Source organism: Muscardinus avellanarius (assembly GCF_963383645.1).
Source record: "Muscardinus avellanarius genome assembly, chromosome: 2".
Classification (NCBI taxonomy): domain Eukaryota; kingdom Metazoa; phylum Chordata; class Mammalia; order Rodentia; family Gliridae; genus Muscardinus; species Muscardinus avellanarius.
This window is the reverse complement of record NC_137787.1, coordinates 191,641,586-191,654,918: the sequence shown is the minus strand read 5'-3', so window position 1 is coordinate 191,654,918 and position 13,333 is coordinate 191,641,586.

Genomic DNA, 13,333 nt, shown 5'->3' with positions numbered 1-13,333 from the left:
GGCAAAGAATATTAAAGAGACAGCTGAAGTCTCATCCCATCCCCCCAAACTTGATGGATTCTATAATAAAATGTTGTTCCTCCTAAGGGTTGGTTAAGTCCTACTTTGACCCTTCTATGTGTATGAGGCATCTATTGTTAAAATAACAAATTACCGCCAGGCGTGGTGGCGCACGCTTGTAATCCCCGCGCTTGGGAGGCAGAGACAGGGGATCGCGCAGGTTCGAAGCCAGCCGCTCGTGCTGGCTTAGGAGACCCTGTTTCCAAATAAAAAAATGTAAAAATAGGTCTGGGAGTGTAGCCCGTAGGTAGAAGGGCTTCCAGGAACCCCAGTACCACCAAAAAAATAAAAAATAAAAAATAACAAATTACTGCACACTTGTGCATATACATTACAGAAAAGTAGGTACATTACTGTTCTCGCCTGTCCAGAATCATTCTTGAGATTTAGTGTGATTAGGTTGTCATAGATGGCATAATCTTCCCTGAGTCAGACCTTAAGACCAGAGTGGATGAGGTTAAACCCAAGACACAGGTCTTGGAATGAAGCAGAATGAGACAAAAATCAAAGCTCTCTCATCAAAATCAGTGTGGACAAACAGGAAAACAACCATGGACCTGAAGTAAACAGCTGCAGATCATCAGAATTATAAGTTATCAGTTCCTCCTGTGCAAACACCAGCTACAACTTTCAGCAATGGCGGCCGAGCTCACCATGCCCTCCAGAGATCCAAAGTGGTGCTCACCAACACCAGAAAAGAAACCTTGCCACCTCCCAGCCTCCAGGAAAACAACCAAGGACATGTAGTAAGCAGCTGCAGATCATTGGAATTGTAAGTTATCAGTTTCTCCTGTGCAAACACCGGCTACAACTTGCAGCAGTGGTGGCAAGCTCACCCCACCCTCCAAAGATCCAGCCCAGCATTCAGCAACACCAGCCTCATGGAACAAGGACACAAGCGAGAACCACAGTGGAAGGAAATCCAGTACTCTGAGCGCGAGATCCACTACAAAGAGCCAGAGCATGCTACTGACCTGATGTAGTGGCCAGTGCCATCTCAAGCCGCTGGCCAAACTACGATTGCTGGCTTTGGTTCCACAGCACCAGGAAGTTCCAACAAGTAATCCAAGAACTTGAAGTGCAGAAAGTGGCAGCAGAGCTCCAACATATTAAGCGACCAGCACCATGCTTCAGGGGTACATAAAAAGGTCCAAAGGCCCGTGTGTTCACCAGAAGTGGCACCTGCAACAGCGCACCGCACCCTCCAGAAACCGGGCTCACAGGAAAGCAAGGTAACCACGTTGTGTTACTTGTTATTCAGTGGAAGACCGCCCAGTGCAGCTACAGCGACCCCAGCAGGCTAAGATCTGGTGGCCCATCCCTGAGATGGTCCAGTTGGGACACCAGAAGGACTCCAGATAATGGAGGGGAAACCTCAGCAAAGCTAGAGAAGAAGGGTAGGAGAGGATAAAGGCTGAGGTTGATTGATGGAGGAGCTACTCTCAAATATGTGTATCAGTGTGAATGTAGCATGGTTAACCTGGACACTCATTTTGGGGAAGGGGGGAAGGGGAAGTGGGGGGGCACCAAGTACTATGTGAATGTATGACATTGTCAATATGATCCACATTATGATGTGAAACCATAGTGTACCGATTAAAAAATAAATTAAATATCACTGTGAGTAGATATTGGGCAGCAAAAGCACTGTGTGGTTGTCTAGTCTGTTACTGTTTCATCAACTTCATTATGAGAAGATGAGTATATTATTTTTCTAACATATTATCACCTGGTTTGGAAATTTCAAACTATTTTAGTGGCTTGTTTTGTTACCCAAAGAACCACTTTGCCCAGGAATTTTCATTTTATTTGAGATCATTTCCCTAAAATTTATCTGCAGTAACAGCAGAACTAAAGCAAACAGAATAAACATTTTAAGGCTCTCAATCCCCATTGCCAAAGTTCTGAACAGCAAGACCGCCTCACCTTCCTTTTGCTGACAAAATATGAAGCTTATTGATCTCCCTCTATCTTTTCCAGTGTGTTAAGCTCGCAGAAAACACAGGGGAGCTTGATAAAGTGGCAGCTTTGATCATCTGTCTTTCCTGCACACAAAACTTTAGTGGCTTCCCATGGCCTCGGGGACCAAAGTCAACTCTGTAGGATGACACACAAGCCCGCCCCAGGACACTGCCTCACATGGTCTCCCCACCTTTTCCTTCTAGGGATTTTCTAGGCAAACAGAACCACTTTGAATTCCTTGACTCTGAATCTTGGTTCCTATCTTGGTGTCGTAGCACATACTATTCCTTCTCTGCAGATCAACCAGTTTCCAGTTCAAGAGTCCCCTGCACCTCGCCCATGCCATCTGACTAGAGTCTCCGTGATGTAGCCCTGCATTAGCCCTTCCCATATGGAATATCTGGAGGGGGAGTTACCATTGGATCAGCGGCTTGGCATCTTCGTATGTCTAGGCCCTGAAACAATGTCTGACACCCACAAAAAAAGGATAATCACAGTGAATGACAGAAGGTAATGGAAAGAATAGATATTCACAGATGAGAGTGGAAGGAATATTGGTATTGTAAGGAGAAAAATCTGGTTTTGACCTCTGTGAAATGGAAGACTGCCTTTAACCTCCCTGACCTTTTCAGGATGCTGCCTGAAGCTAATCCTTACCATCACATCTTCGGTACAATATTACCTTCAAGATCAGACTGAGTGCACCAAAGTGCCGCCTGACTCTCAGATAGCATGAAAGATAATAAAGTTAAAACTGCCCGTGGGATTTTCAGAAGTGTGGGCCTCACACCTCTTCAGTGGACCTGTGTCTCTGTGCTTCAGGCCCCCCTGGACCTCAGACTGTCACACCAGTAAGGAAAAAGCGTCAAATTGGGGAATAAAGAGTATCTAGGAGAAAAGTAACCAACTGCCTAAGAGATTCACTCCAAATCCACTTTGATGCTTAGACTCAGTACAGACAGACAACACTGCGGGGCTTCTCAGAGAGCACCAGGTAGAAAGCAAGCCTGCAGCTCTAGCGGATTCTGCCGCATAACGCCATCAGCCCAATATTATGCAGGTCAAAAAGGCCAAGGGAAGGTTTCACACTATGCCCATCCAAGGTCCATAGAAGATGGAACCCATAATAATCAGCACAAACATGGCACACCCACCTCCCAAAGAGCAAACTAGAGAACAGGCAGGGGAGAGCAAGTGAGCTACGGCAAAAGCCAAAAAAAGTCCACTTGGAAAGACGAGTTGGCCGGAAGTCTCTAGAACACGCCTACCTGCAGACCGGTCTCCAGCCAGCTCTGAGGCTCAGAGCTTTACTTGTAATGATGAATATGCAGATTATGCAAATGTGAGCTGATGGATGGCTTCTTGGCCCCTCGTAGGCGAGTGCGGCCCTGGCGCCAAGGAGAGGCTGGATCACCGCTTTGGGAAAGCAAGACTGGTTTCAACAGCGGCTGTCACTTTCCATACGCCAGTCTAGAGGAGCCGGGGCACGCACCTAGACGGCCGCCTGGCTCTCTGGAAGCAGCGCCTGGGGCTCGCAGACATTATGAGGATGTGAAGGGGATTAATTAGACTGTGTCTCTCGGGTGCTTTGCACACCTTGGAGAAAGGCTTTTAATTATAGTACTGGCCAGGAGCAAGTGGGGAAGCAGGCTGGGAAATAATGTGGCTTTGTCAGGGGCAGGAAAGCATAGTCACTGTCTTTATTGTTTTCTTGCCTCCAGTGATGAATCTGTGCTTCTCTCTAATTCTAGAGCCTAGAAATCACTCATAGGAGACACGGGAACCTGGTCTCTCCACTTGTTCAGGGGATATGCTGTAACTGTTCTTTTTGTTGATATTATTTTGACCTCTAAAATTCTTTTTTTATTGTTTGCTTTCATTTAGACACATTATTCAAGTCGATTCATTTTGGAAAACTGCCTTTTAAGAGCATATAAATATCTCTTTACCATAAAAAGTATGTATGAAATAGTATATTTACCTTAATTGGGTCAGAGATGTAACTTGTTAACTTGTAAGTCCATTCCACCCTGAGGGGTAAATGCCACTTACTGACCACAGACAAAGACACATAACACAGTTTAAATTTCTAGAAATTATAGCTATATTTCAAATTTTAGATAGGAAGACCAGGCAGGACCTTCTAGTTGTGACACTCCTAAGCGGGTCCAATTCTCTGTTTAAGGAGTTCATGTCCGTGTGCATCTACAGAAAGGTCAACAGAAACACATCTTTACTTATGTGACAGTGTCCTGCATTTAGTCCCTTGCATTTAAAAGGTGGAATATTTACAGTGGTTTCCATGACGGTTTTAGTCAGCATAATTACTCATATGGAGGAATTTTACTCAGTGATCTGGGAATAGATGCGAGATGTTCTATTATCTATAGATTTATGCTCTAATTTATTTTCTTTATAGTGGGAATTCAACCCAGGAGCACTCTAGCTACAAGTTACACCCCCAGCCTATTTTGTTTTGTTTTGTAACAGGGTCTTGCTAAGTTTCTAATGCTGACCTGAACCTGCGATCCTCCTGTCTCAACCTCCCACATGCTGGGATTCCAGGTGTGCACTGCCACATCTGGTTTTATGCTCTCATTTTGATAGGTTGGAAAAGAATTTGGATTGTCAGGTCCAACCCAGCATTAAGAGCCTTACAATGTAGAAAGCAGCCCAGAGTTTCTTCAGATCGAGTATGAAAATGTTAGGGCTGAACACAATAGGTGTGCACAGGACTTGGCAGGTTTGCTCAGTGAGCGGTATAGACAGGGTCGCTGATTCTTGGGATCAGTTTCTAAGGCAGGAAAGTGAATGTGGGCTCCTCTCAGCTAAGGCAGGAAAGCAAACGTGGACCCCTTTCAGCCCCCTCACCCTGCCCTCCACAGCAAGTAGGAACTGAAAGCAGAGGAATAGAGTGGTGTTTGGAAAGAAAGTAGAAACCAGGGCACAGTCCCCTCCGTGGGCTCTCCCAGTTCACAGGCATCCCAGGTGAGTTTGCACACTTCGGAGTATAAATGAGATGACCACCTGACAAGGACTTGCTGCCTTGGTTAGCAAAATGCTTTCCTGGTGGTACCCAGAGCTCCTGCCTGCATGTTGAATAGCCTCATAAGGAACTGAGGTGCCTATGTGGGAATTTTCCATTCAGAGGCATCTCTAAGGCAGGTCAGAACATCCGTCAGTACCTGCAAGGTCTGCTCACCTGGCTGTTTTCTGGTCCATACAGGGACATTGTTATCCTTAACCGGAGAAGCAACCTAACCAAGGGAATGCAAACCAAGTAACAGATCAACACCAAGAAACAAATCTCAGGTCAGACACGTGGTCGCTTTTGCCTTACCTGCTTCGGAATCAGTAAATTCTCTCTTGTACGGTCCTCCTACTCACCCTCTCTCACCTGGCCCCTGGGGTCAAGGGGAAACAACACTGGACCAGATGACTCCCAATTGCTGGTCATCTGCTTCATCTGTATTATGATTTCATCTTTGGTCCGTTGGGTTATTTAGATGTGTGTTTTAATGTCTAAGTAAATAGGATTTATTTTTCAATAATATCTTGCTATTGATTTCTAACTTGATTGTACTGTATAAGAGAATGTGGTTGCATATTCCCAGCTTTATTTATTTATTTATTTATTTATTTATTTATTTATTTTGGTGGTACTGGGGTTCCTGGAAGCCCGTCTACCTCTGGGCTACACTCCCAAACCTATTTTATATTTTTGAAGCAGGGTCTCTTATGCCAGCATGGCTGGCTTCAAACCTGCGCGATCCTCCTGTCTCTGCCTCCCAAGCACCGGGATTACAAGCGTGTGCCACTATCACATCCCTAAGGCTCTGACCAGCAGAGCCTAGGGAAGAAACAAACAAACGCCAACTCTGTTGATGAAGCTACTTCCTCTTTTAATGCTCCTTCTCAATAATAATAATGCTGCAGCTGCTGCTGCTGCTGCTGCTGCTGCTGCTGCTGCTGCTGCTGCTACTGCTGCTGCTGCTGCTGCTGCTACTGCTGCTGCACACAGCAGGCAAATATATATCAGTCTCATAACCCCTCCCTCATCACTCCACCAACCCCAAGCTTCCCACAGCTAGGGCATGCGCATTTCTAACCCTCTCATAGGCGGGCTGGTGGTAGCACGAGGCGCTGCGTCACTGATCATCCGTAGGGCGCCTGATAGGGCTCACTGCGCAGGCTCAGGGCACCGCCAGCCTCGTGAGCCTCGTGACTTGGCTGCAAGCCTAGGCGCCATCTTGAGTCCACGCTGGCAACAAGCCTGGGCGCCATCTCGGTCCAGCCGAGTGGGCCCCGACACGCCACCACGCCCAGCTATTTATTTATTTATTTATTTTTGTAGTACTGAGATGGAACCCAGGGGCATTCTACCCCTGAGCTATACTCCAAACCCCATTTTATTCCTTATTTTGAAACAGAGTCTCACTAAATTGTGGTGGGCTCACAGGTAGCTGAGGCTGGCCACAAACATGAGATCCTCCTGTCTCAGCCTCCCAAGTACTGGGATTACCAGCGTGCACCACCACACCTGGCTCCTAGTTCTTTGAAAGTAGTTGTACTTACCAGTGCCCTGTAATCTGGTCAATTTGCACAAATGTTCCATTTGTGCTTGTGAAAAATACACATTGGAAGAGACTTCTACATATGTGTAATAAATCAAGCATGTCAAATGTGTTATGTAGATTTTCCTCACCACTTTTCAGTCTGCTTGACATATCAATAGTTGAGAGATATTGGAATCTCCCAGTAGGATGGCAAATGGTCAATTAGCTCTTCAACTTAGACCAATTATGTTTTTCATATTTAGAAGACATTTTATTAAGTACATACACATTTGAAATATCGTCTCCCTGGTAAATTGAATTTTTTCCAACCAAGAAATGACCTATACACTTCCTAATAATGCCTTTTACCTTAAAGTTACTTTTGCTTGATAATAATATGGCTGTTACAACTTTCTTTTTAATTGTTTTTGACAGGTATATATTTTCCTTCCTCCTTCAACCTTTCTATTCTAAGACTATTTCTTGGAAACATCGCCACATCATATTTCCTTGGGTTTTTTTCCTAAAAATCTTTTCTCTGGTGATATTTTTAAAGTTGAAAATTTTTGTTTCTTCATTGTTGTTTAGATTAATGATATGCTTATGCTTGGTTCCACATCCTCCTTTTTCTAAAATGTTCCTATTCCTCAGCCAGGCGTGGTGGGCACGCTTTTAATCCCAGCATTCGGGAGGCTAAGACCAGAGGATCACGGTTTGCAGACAGCCTCAGATACTCAGTAAGGCCCTGTTTCAAAATAAAGAATAAAAAATAGAGCAGTAGGTGTAGCTCAGAGGTAGAATGTCCCTGGGTTCCATCCCCAGACCCTCAATAAAATAAAATAAAATAAAATAAAATAAAATGTTCCTATTCCTCTTATTTCCCTTTCTTACTCTTTGGCAACTCTTTCCCCTGGTCTTTGGCCTCACATGGACTGAACTCAAAGCCGTAAGAAAATAACTCTTCCTTCCTTTAAGTTATGTGACCAGGGCTTTATATCATGACTGTGAAATGCTGCTAGATACACATGCTCTCTCTTAAAGGTTCTGGTGTCTTCTTTCTCTTCCTCCCTCTCTCCTCTCTCCTCTCTTCCCTTCCCTTTTCTTTCTTTCTTTCTTTCTTTCTTTCTTTCTCTCTCTCTCTCTCTCTCTCTCTCTCTCTCTCTCTCTCTCTCCGGAGAACCTGAAGGTTGGTCTCCTAGAAAAAGACTTGGCCTCCTGCAAGGCTCAGTGGGAGCCAGCCACAGCTAAGTTCTTAAGGCAACCAATCCTACTCAAAGCTTGGCCTGCCATCCACTGTTCATGCCTGGGGCCGGCTGTACTTCCTCACCCATGGACACTGACCTGGCATGGCAGTGCTAGGACCCATGCTCTACCGTGTCATTTTGCTATGGTGTCCTTTCCCAAAGCATAGTCCGAGGTCAGGGTTCTTCTGTGGATTGTTAGGTCTGCCTCTGTGCTACTTTAAATCTGTGTGTTTTACCCAGTGAACCCTGACTGGATGAATTAAGGCCTCTTATTGTATAGTCTCAATTCAGACTCACCCACAAACCAAGTTGCCATTAATATCTGCTCCCAAGATACCACCTTCCACCTGCCAGCCTGCTGCTTAGGGTCAGCTCACAGGTTGCTCCTTTACCTGGAAGAAGCCGGGTGTGCTGATGCACACTTGTGATCCCAATACTTGGGAGGCTGAAACAGGAGAATCATGAGTTCAGGGCAGCCTCAGCTACTTAGTGAGGCCTTATGCAACTTAGTGAGACCCTGTTTCAAAATAAAGATAAAAATTAGGAAGCCAGGCATGGTGGTGCACACTTGTAATCCTAGTATTTGAAAGGCTGAGACAGGAGGATCATGGTTCAAGGACAGCCTCAGCTACTTAGCAAAGCCCTTTGCAATGCAGTAAGACCCTGTTTCAAAAAAAAAAAAAATGAGGAATTAAAAATAGGGCTGGAGGTGTAACTCGGAGGTAGAATGCCTCTGGTTTCCATCTCAGTACCAAAAAAAAAAAAAAAATAGGGCTTGGGATGTAGCTCAGAGGTAGAATGCCCCTAGGCTCAATCTCCATTACCACTAAAAGCCAAAAAGAATACCTGAAAAGGAAACTCCCCTGCTTTCTTTAAGTTAGGCAATTCATCAAGAACTATATTATATTTATAACGTAGCCATTTCTCACTTGGATGACCCACCAAAGTACTTCAGCACCATACTGCCAGAACAGAAGTTTGATCTAAGATATAAAATTCATCCTAATTGTGAGGCTTAAAATGGAATGGTGGTACTAATATGCATCCATCTGATTTCAGGTCTCTATCTAGCCTTCCCAATTTCTCCCCATGCATTCTCTGCCTTTATAGAAAAATTAATGTCAGATATTGGCTTGAGCATTTTCCCTCCGACACTGATATCTCTTGAGTGGAAGTTCTTCAGGAGCCTGGAAGAATCCTAGTAAAACGCTAAGATCTAAAACATTGGTCAAAACCAATCATTCCCAACCCTGCCTGCAGGTTAGAATCACTTGATGAGCTTTTAAATATCATAATGATCAGATGTCACCCCAGATTAAGAGCATCAAGATCTTTGGATGCAGGACCCAAGCCTCAGGATTTAGATGCAAAAATAAATGATTCCCCATCTCTGTCCTGCAGGAGCTAACAGACCAGATGAGTGGACTATCAGAACGATGTAACACCACCCACATTAAAGAGCTGAAGGGAATGAGAATGTGCCACCCCATATTTTATGCCACTTTGCCATTTGGATAATCTCCAGCTGAAAGCAATTGAAAATCAACAGATGCAAAAAGACACCTTCTCGGAGATTTCTTTATCTGATTTAAAGCAGAAACTTCCGAGAAATGAGGACTGCCATAAATCCCCTTCTCCTCAGGAGTTTCTCAGCCATGAAGATGAAAAGCCAACACCAAGTTGAGTCTGCAGAAACAACCCTTACTGAAATAACCCTTGTCTCCCATGACTGTTCCCACATATTTATCTCTCCTATGATTTACCACTCCAGAAACCTAAGCCCTCCCTGTTCTTTGGTCACTTTTCCATAATTTATGGCCCTTTGTTAACATGATATAGAAGCTTCACTCTAACTATTTCTTGGGGTTTTCATCCTTTTCCTGTGAAGACCCCGTGCGCATAAAATGTTAACATCAGTAAAGAAACATATGCCTTTCCTCCTGTGAACCCAACTTTTGTCAATATGATTCACAAGGCTCCAGTCACCGAATTTGAGAGATAGGGGAAAGTCTTTTTCCTCCCCCACAGAGCTGTGGGTGTACTTAGCATCAGAGAGAAGGGAGTGGCTATTCCTTTGAAGGGGCCAAGGGAAGGAGGTCAGAAACAGATTGATAGAGGAGGGAGGAAATGCACCTGGAAGAATAAATAGGAGTTAGCCAGATGGTAAGACTTCATGCAGAGAGAACTGCAGGTACAAAACGCACAGGCACCAAGCATTTCAACATCATGTATGCGTCCAAAATGCTTCTTAAAGAGACCAGTAGATTAGAAGAAGGGGTCAAGGGAGGGAGGCTGGGAGGGAAGGGAGCGTGCAGGAGAATGATATTGACCAAATTACACACCGTGCACGTGTGAATATCTCTCAATGAATACCACTATTATGTATAATTATAATGTATCCATTTTGGGGGAGGGTGGTCCTGGGCTTCCTGGAAACCCTTCTACTTCCAGGCTACACTCCCAGACCTATTTTTATACATTTTTATTTGGAAACAGGGTCTCTTAAGCCAGCGCGGCTGGCTTCGAATCTGCACGATCCTCCTGTCTCCGCCTCCCAAGCATGGGGATGACAAGCATGCGCCACCACGCCCGGCTAATGCATCCATTTTAAAATGCCTCTCAAAAGATATGCAAGTCATGACCAGGGAGCTCATTTAATTCAGAAGGTGAGGACTTCCGGGAAGATGGCGACCGAGAAAAGCGGGGCTTAAGAGTCCCGCTAACAACCAATCTCCATTACCACAAAAAGAGCGCCTTTCATAGCCAGAAAACACCATCACCAGAAAAACAAAAAAACCACCAGGCTCCAGAGAGAAAGCGGACTGAGAACAGAGTTCAGGGCCACAGAGGAGACACACGCGCCCGAGGACGCGGCAGCAGCGCCATACTGCCGGCGGCAGCAGCGAACTCAGCGGACGGCTACAGCAAGCCGAGGTGAGCCGATGCGGAACAGCCAGGCGGGATCTTTCGGCATAGACAGCATTTAAAGCTCCCAGTGGCTGAGCTCAGCACACGCTGCAGGGATTCAGAGTAGAAATCAAAACCAGAGAAGAAAAAATACGCCAGCCTCATGGCCGAGGGCGTGGCAGAGGCGCCATATTGCCACCGGCGGCGGCAGCAGCAGTGAATTCACCGAGTCCAGTACAGCTATATCTACGTACTCAAGAACAGTGAGTCAAATTGCGGGCCACAGAGGAGAAATCCCAGTATTGTGCCTCCTGGGACTTGACCCAGTGAGGGAGTGGTGGTGGCAGAGATATCACACCATAGGAGAGCGTGCAACCTGGCACCCCCCATAGTTTAAAGCAGCCTCTATCGACTCCCTGGGTCGGAGACTCTGTGATACAACCCAGTAAAGGAGTAGTAGGGTCTGAGATAATACAGACTCGAGATCCAGAGCACCTTAAGTGAAGCCATAGTGACCCAAGGGAAGAACCCAGAGAAGGCACAAACCTCCGAAATCATGGGAAAGAGGAATAACACTGAAGTAATGAATGTGCACAACCCCACAACATCAGAACCTGATAAAACAGAAAATCAGAGATTTCTAGAAGATCAAATCAGGAAAATAACTGTAGAAATAATAGAGGTGCTTCGAAAAGAACTCAGAGAGAGCCAAAAAGAGATAAAGGATGCAATTAATGAAGTAAAGGCCTCAATTCAAAGCACAAACAACCGATTAGACCACATGGAGAACAGAATCTCGCTCTTAGAAGATGAGCAATCCAAAAATGAATGCATAGTTTCTAATCTAGAAAAAGATATCCAACAGCAGGAATCTGACATTGAAGAAATATGGGTCCATCTTAAGAGAGCTAACCTAAGAATAATTGGAATAGAGGAGGGAAAAGAAAGTGATACCAAAGGGATCAACAATCTCTTCAAGGAAGTAATAGCAGAAAATTTTCCAAATATAGAGCAAGAGGTTGATACACAGATCCAGGAAACTTATAGAACTCCCTTTAGACAGGATCCGAGAAGAGGATCCCCACGCCATATAATTGTCAAAATGACCAATGTGGAAGCCAAGCAGAGAATCTTAAAGGCAACAAAAACAAAGGGCCAAGTGACATTCAGAGGCAAACCAATTAGAATCACTCCAGACTTCCCAAACCAAGTCATGAGAGCCAGAAGGGCTTGGAGTAACATATTCCAAACTCTGAAAGAAAACAACTTCCAGCCAAAAATTTCCTACCCAGCAAAACTTTCTATCAAATTAGATGGAGAAATAAGAAGCTTCCATGACAAACAGAAACTGAAGGAATTTATGTCTTCAAAACCAGCGCTAGAGAAAATACTCAAAGAGATTAACTACAAAGAAGAAATAGGTAACACTCACCAGAACCAGAGAAACAAGAGTTTCCATCCAACAGACAACTAAGATTGGTTATCTGTGGAGATTCATTATTTATGTTAGTCTTTTACCTATCTCTAAATTGTATTGTTTGCCTTTATTGTTGTTAATTTTTAGGATTTCTAGTTGGAATATTAATATACCTTCAGATATAGCATTTGGAAATATTTTATCCAATTCTATTAGTAACTTTTAACTCTGTTTACATTGTCTTTGGATATACAATATTTTCTTTTATTTTTTAGGGAGTTTGTATATTCTTCTGTTGCCTGTGCCATTGAAATCATATCCAAGAAATCACTGCCAATTTCAATGTTGTGAGGTTTTATGACCCAGATTTTCTCCTAAAAGTTTATAGTCTTAAGATTTATATTTAGGTCTTTTATCTATTTTGAGTTAATACTTGTATGTGGGATTAGGTAAGGGTCCAATTTTATTCTTTTCCATGTAATTATTATTTTTCAACAATATTTAGTTAAAAGATTATTATTTCCACCACCAATTGTTCGTGGAAACCTTGTCAAAAATAACTTGACAATATAGGGAAGAAGTTAGCTCTAGGCTTGTATTTAACTCCAATGGTCTATATATCTGCCTTTAGAACAGTACTACACTGTTTCAATTATTGTAGCTTTATATGGTTTGAAATCAGAAAATATACATCTTCTAGCTTTGTTTTTGCTTCGAGATTGTTTTGGGTATCTAGAGTCCATATTCCATATCAGGATAGATTTTTTTCTGAAAAATAAATATATGATAGTTTCACCTAAAAAAAAAAAAGAAAAAAATATTCTCTGGTAAGAAAGAAAGCAAAAAGAAATATTGAAATGTTATCTTTAAGTCATCAAAAGCTTGGTATCAGACAAATGAAACTGTTATGTGAGATTATCATTTTTAATTTTGGATAAATTGCTATAATACTAGATGTCAACCACTAAGCCAAGCATGGGAGGGAGGGATGGGGAGAGAATGGGGTGGGGATCGGGTGGGGGCTGACTGGGCGATGTGTGCATGTATGTCTACAAAAGTTTGTATCCCACTATGATGTATGAATACAGTGCACCAATAAAAAATAAAAAAAATAAAAAAAATAAAAATAAAATAAAATAAGTAAATAAAAAAGATAAAAAAAAAAAAAAATTAAAGTACATAGTCTG